Raw genomic sequence first — 6080 nt, forward strand, 5'->3', positions numbered from 1 at the left:
AAAGTTGTCCCACAGATTTCATGTCTTCAAAGATATTCGAACCTTGCAAATATTGAAAATATCTGGTTCTAAAATGATGACATGGCAAGTCGAGTTTAAAGGGAATATATATGGCTTTTTAAAAGGTTTATATATGGTTCGACCTTTTAAATATATGTAAAGATCATGGCCCTCCAAGAAAGTTGCATAGATGGCATAGATCTGCACTTTTTTGGGTTGGAAATATGACATGGAAGCCTAAAGTTGTACATGTATATTCTAGTTTATTTTGAGAAATTATACGAAAGAATAAAAAATGAAATTTTTTTATTAAATGTTTCACAATTCACATATTTGAAGAATCGGATTGAAATCTAGAATATGCATAATTAACTCTATGGCTCTATATATATATTAAAAGACTTATTCCTAGTCGCCTGAAAACCTTTAACTATCTTTAATTTATTTTACTTTTGCCGAATCAACTTGATCCGTCACATAATTCTTGTGTGACAGATTAAATTAAGATTAGATGACAGCTAGATCTTAAAGCAGTTAGGGTGTCCACTATAGTTGGCCGGGCCAAGCCATAAAATCGTGGCTGGGCCACCAACGCCCATGTTTTACACTACAGTGGACATGCCCAAGCCACCAAATAATTTATTTTTTTCATTTTGTGTATATTTTAATTAAAAACGGGTATATTTATAGAATTTGTGTAGGAATGAGGTAAAAAAATGTGTATACTTATAGAATTTCAAAAAATAAAAATAAAAAAATATGGAGACCCGCGGCTCGTGGCCAACACAATAGGAGGGCCACGATCGTGGCGCGCCCACGTCCACCCCCCCGCGGCGGCTGCCCACCCCAGTCACTATAGGGAGCCGCGGCTCGCGGCTCCCCTATAGTGGACACTCTTAGTTAATCTCCATTGATAATACGGTAAACTTCAACTAAAGATTAAGATTGATTATTAGTATATTGATAGTGGGATTGGCCAAGTTGGTGGGGACAATTAAAACTTCACTGATTAAGACTAGGAGAATGAGATAACTCAAAGCATAATCAATCATTGGCAAGAAGAAAGATTACATGGAAAAAACAAAAATATAATTCGAATTGAGGGATAAGTTATTTCAGTGAATCTACAATTTTAATGAGAATGTCTTACTTGCAACTTGTAAGTAACATATGATTGGGTGATTATAAAACTTCAATTGAAAACAAAAAGTTATCTGGTATCTTGCTTCAAAGTTGGACCTGTCTTGAGCTTCCAAAAATAATCAGGGAAAAAGTTTGGATGATTCAATAATATTCAATGCCTTTTCCATTTGTCAAATTGCTTTCTCCAACCATAGATTATCTTATTCAAATATTGAGTTGATTCCTTTTATAGTAAGACTCAATTAAACTATGTAACCAGAAAGATATGTTAAATAAGTAAGGGGTGGCTTTAGAAAAAGGTGTAGACAGGTTGAACGCATTCCATAGAGAAAAATAACATTCTATCATTACTTCAAGTCTTACAATTATTATAAAGAACATTCTTTAAGATGTGAAAGTTAAATAATTCAAATAAAAATGCTAGTTTAGCAAATTGGGAAGACAGTCGAGGCTGCGGCTCCAATTCTCAACGCCTTCACACTTACTGACACCTAATATTGCGTGGTTCCTCAACAAAGCCTCAAACTTATTTTCTAAGTTAATAAAACAATAATCTTATTATAAACAAACTCAATCTCCAACCCTCATATTAAAGTCTCATAATGATTAGTGTGTGTGTGAAAATTGAAACGGAAATGCATTTCTATAATTCTCTCTTTACATCCGTGTGTAATTATACACTCCTACTTGTATATGTGATTAGGGGTGTCAAGTGGGCTGGGTTGCCCCAGCCCGGCCCAGGCCCGGTGAGGCCCAGCGACATTTGAGCCCAGCCCAGTCCAGGTCCGTATCTGTAGCAGGCCGGGCGGGGCCGGGCCTGGGTCTTGGAATAAATAATGAGCCTAGCCTGAGCCCGGGCCCAGATGGTAAGTGGGCCGGGCTGGGCCTGGGCCAAGTTCAAAATATTTATTGTGCTAATTATATAGTACTCCCTCCGTCCCATTGAAGATGACCCACTTTCCTTTTTAGTTTGTCCCAGCTAAGATGACTCATTACTTAAAACGGAAACATCTTTATCTCAACTTTATTCACTCTCTCTTACTTTACTCTCTCCTCTCAATACACAAAATAAATTTGCATAAAATCCCATGCCGCCCAAAAAAGGAGTCATCTTCCTTGGGACGGAGGGAGTACTGTTACTTAATCTATATGATAGTGTAATGCATATAGTACTATTGAGGAATGCTATGCTGAGCGACTCAAAATGAGCGCCAGCTGAGCGCCTCCTTCATCATCAATTTTTTTCCTTTTTCATTCCTCACTATAAGCCACGTCGTTTCCTTTTATACTCTATACTATCGTTATTTTTTTTATTGATATTTACATTTATTTATTTCTGGAGTACTTTTCTTCTTTCCCCTTGCTTCTACTATGAAATTGTCTTTCCCACCTCCCTAATTCACTCGTGCAGCTCCATGCTTTGGCCAACACCACCCTCTCTTTTGACTTTTTTGAACTCAGGAACTCATCTCCGTAATCTCTCCTCCATTCCTTTACCAAATTGAAGCTCCACATATTTACAAAATCAATCCTCTGCTTCTTTGCTCAAATTCTATCTTTTTTGCTCACTCACTCAGATTTTTTTCTTTTCTAAACACATCATAATCAATAAACACCTCCCTTACTTCTTTGTTACAATGAATGCCTCCACAATCCAATTCACCCAAATCCGGAATTTCAACGCTGTCACCAGAATTCTCCCCAAATTCCAGACTCTTACAATTTCAAATCTATGACTTATGAGCATTGAGTTTGAATTTGAATTTGGTATACCAACAATTTCCCTCTAACTATACTTTTCTGGAGTATTCGTCCAATATTTCGTATCAAGTAGGCATAAATTTTTACTACTCCATATTATCTAAAGTGAATCTGGAAATAACGAATAGGATTCAGATTGGCTTTAGAGAAAGAATGATTATGTAATGTGGAATTTCATTCGGAGGACATTGACGGAAAGGAATTGAGTGAAAAAAGTAGTTGAACTCTGAAAACAGATGCTTTCCAAGAAAAAAAAGGTTGGGAAAATTAAGATGCATAAAAAATAGGGAGACGATTGAAACTTTAATAGAATCATTAAACTGGGGTGGAGGCTTGCCGAAATTATGAAGGTGAGAAACCATGATGAAATAAAATTAGGAGTGATGGGGATTCTCAATCATGGAAGTAAACGATGAAAACGGAAGAGTGGTAAACAAAAAAGGAAAAAAATTGATGATAAAGGAGGCGCTCAGCTGGCGCTCATTTTGAGTCGCTCAGCAGAGCATTCCTCTTATACTATTATACTGTAGTATTTATTACACGCTTTAATGTTGTGTAATCCCACAAAATTAGGAATCAAAATATACTCTAATTATGAAACAATTGAAATAAATAACAACAAATATCTATAACTATGTCAATCTATTAACAATTAATATCTATAATCATTCAAATCAATTGTAATTATGGAATCAAATTTGTTATAAGTTTTGATATAGATTGAGTAAATGAATTACTTGATTATTTTTGCTTAATATCATTAATTTTTATATCTATGATTATTTTGAAAACAAATAAATAGTATAAAATTATCATGTATGTGATAGTATTAATAGAAAAGATATGAATATGTATAAAATAATGTCCAATCTTCGTACTCATATACATAAACATATATATGCGTAAGGCCTGATACATCATTACATATACATATTTCAACTTGCTATAAATAAATAATCAATCACAATATTCGTGGAACTATATTTGATGAGATGAGATAAATCTTTAACAACTAATCAATATTTGCTATAAATAAATAATCAATCACAGTATTCATGGAACTGTATTGAATGAGATAAATCTTTAACAACTAATCAATATATATGAATAGCATACACCACACACACACGTAATGCTATGTATTCATGCATAAATAAGTCATGAAGGAATATAAATCTTAGTACATATATTGATTCTACCGGGCCTGGGCCGGGCCTGAGCCGGTCTTGGACTCAGTCCGGTCCTGGGCATGGGCTGGGCTTCGAGTGGGCCTGGGCCCGGGCCGGTCCTGGGTTTGAAAAAGGGTCCAAATGGAGCCCGATTAATCTACTCAGCCCAGTCCAAGCCCGCTCCATTTCGTTGGTTGACCGGTCCTGGGTCGGCCCGGCCCATTTGACATCTCTATATGTGATTGTCCCACTCCCACCACTAATACAAATGCAAGAACCATCTAAAGAAGTGTGTATTCTTACAAATTTAATGTATCTATGAGTTTATGACATTCATCTTATAAATTTTAAGATAATTTGATAATATTATTACATTATTAGTATATGTAGTCATATAGAGAAAGGCGATGGAAAATGAAGAAAGACATGAAGAGATTTAGCTTGAATTTGCTAGAAAGACTGAATACTGTTTCATTGATGATAATTGTGTTGCACACATTACAAACTTATAGCAAGACAAGGAAGGATCTAGAACACTTCCTTAATCTTTGTACAATCTGATTACAGTCAATAAACATAACAGAAAATGCTAAACACTCTTCTTTATCAATCCTCTAACAACTATGTCTCTCCAAGTACTCTTGTGGTCCTCACTTTTGTTGGGTAAATTCCCAGCAACTCCTTGATCATTAATAGCTGGCAAATGTACAATCTTGGTTGTTATCTTGGCTTCTTCTCGTGCTCCAACTTTGCTCACGTGACTCACAACAGCTGAACTTTCATCCAACTGAATGTTGCATGCTTCTTCACTTTGAGTTTTGCAAGCTTCTCTAACACCTCCCCTCAATCCGAGTGAGGCTAAGGAAACTATCCCGAGTTTGTTCCTGAGCTTAACAAAGGATTGCTTGCTCAGAGGCTTTGTGAATATATCAGCTATTTGATCAGCTGTGGGGACATGCTTATGCTCCATCTCTTTATTCAAAACCTTGTCTCTAACAAAATGAATATCCAACTCTATGTGCTTTGTCCTCGCATGCATAACTGGATTTGAGGCCAAGGCAATAGCACTCATGTTGTCTACCCAAATCCCTGGACTAGCATTCTCCTTGATCTTCAATTCTCCAAGCAAGGAATTCAACCAAGCAACCTCTGAAGCAGCAAGTGCTAAGCTCCTGTATTCAGCCTCAGTGCTAGACCTTGCAACCACTCCTTACTTTTTCACACACCATGAGATTAGATTTCTCCCATAGTATGTACACAAGCCACTAACAGACCTCCTATCATCCAAATTAGCAGCCCAATCAGAATCTGAGAAGGCTGAAATCAAGCCACTGGACTTGTGTATCTGGATTCCATAATCCAAAGTTCCAGAGAGGTATCTTAAAATCCTTTTCACTGTCTTCCAATGAGTATCCAATGGAGAGGCCATTTATTGACTGACTTTATTCACAGCAAAGTTAATGTCTAGCCTTGTAATAGTATCATATTGCAGTGCCCCAACAATGCTTCTATAAAGCTTGGGATCAGATATTGGTTCACCAACATTTTTGCTAAGTTCACAACTGGAGACCATTGGAGTTGGGCAGCCTTTTGCCCCTGTCATGTTTGCTCTCTTTAGAAGATCTTTGATATAAGTAGACTGACATAGGTGAAGACCATTCTGATCAGTCTTGATCACTTCAACTCCCAGAAATAAGCTCACCTCCCTAAGATCTTTTAAAGAAAAATGGGAATTCAATTGAGAGATGACTTTTTGAATAGAAGAAGAAGAGTTTCCTATAATGAGCATATCATCAACATACACGAGAAGGTACACCACTTCATCCTCTCTGTCTAAAAAACATGGAAGTATCTGCCCTAGATTGAGAGAAACCAAGAGAAAACAGTACAGAGTGGACAGTGTAGAACCATGCCCTTGATGCTTGTTTTAGCCCATATACAACTTTCTTAAGCTTGCAAACAAGATGTGGGCCACCTTGCTCAAATCCCAGAGGCTGCTTCATGTAA

The sequence above is a fragment of the Salvia hispanica genome, chromosome 5, assembly GCF_023119035.1.
Source record: "Salvia hispanica cultivar TCC Black 2014 chromosome 5, UniMelb_Shisp_WGS_1.0, whole genome shotgun sequence".
Lineage (NCBI taxonomy): Eukaryota > Viridiplantae > Streptophyta > Magnoliopsida > Lamiales > Lamiaceae > Salvia > Salvia hispanica.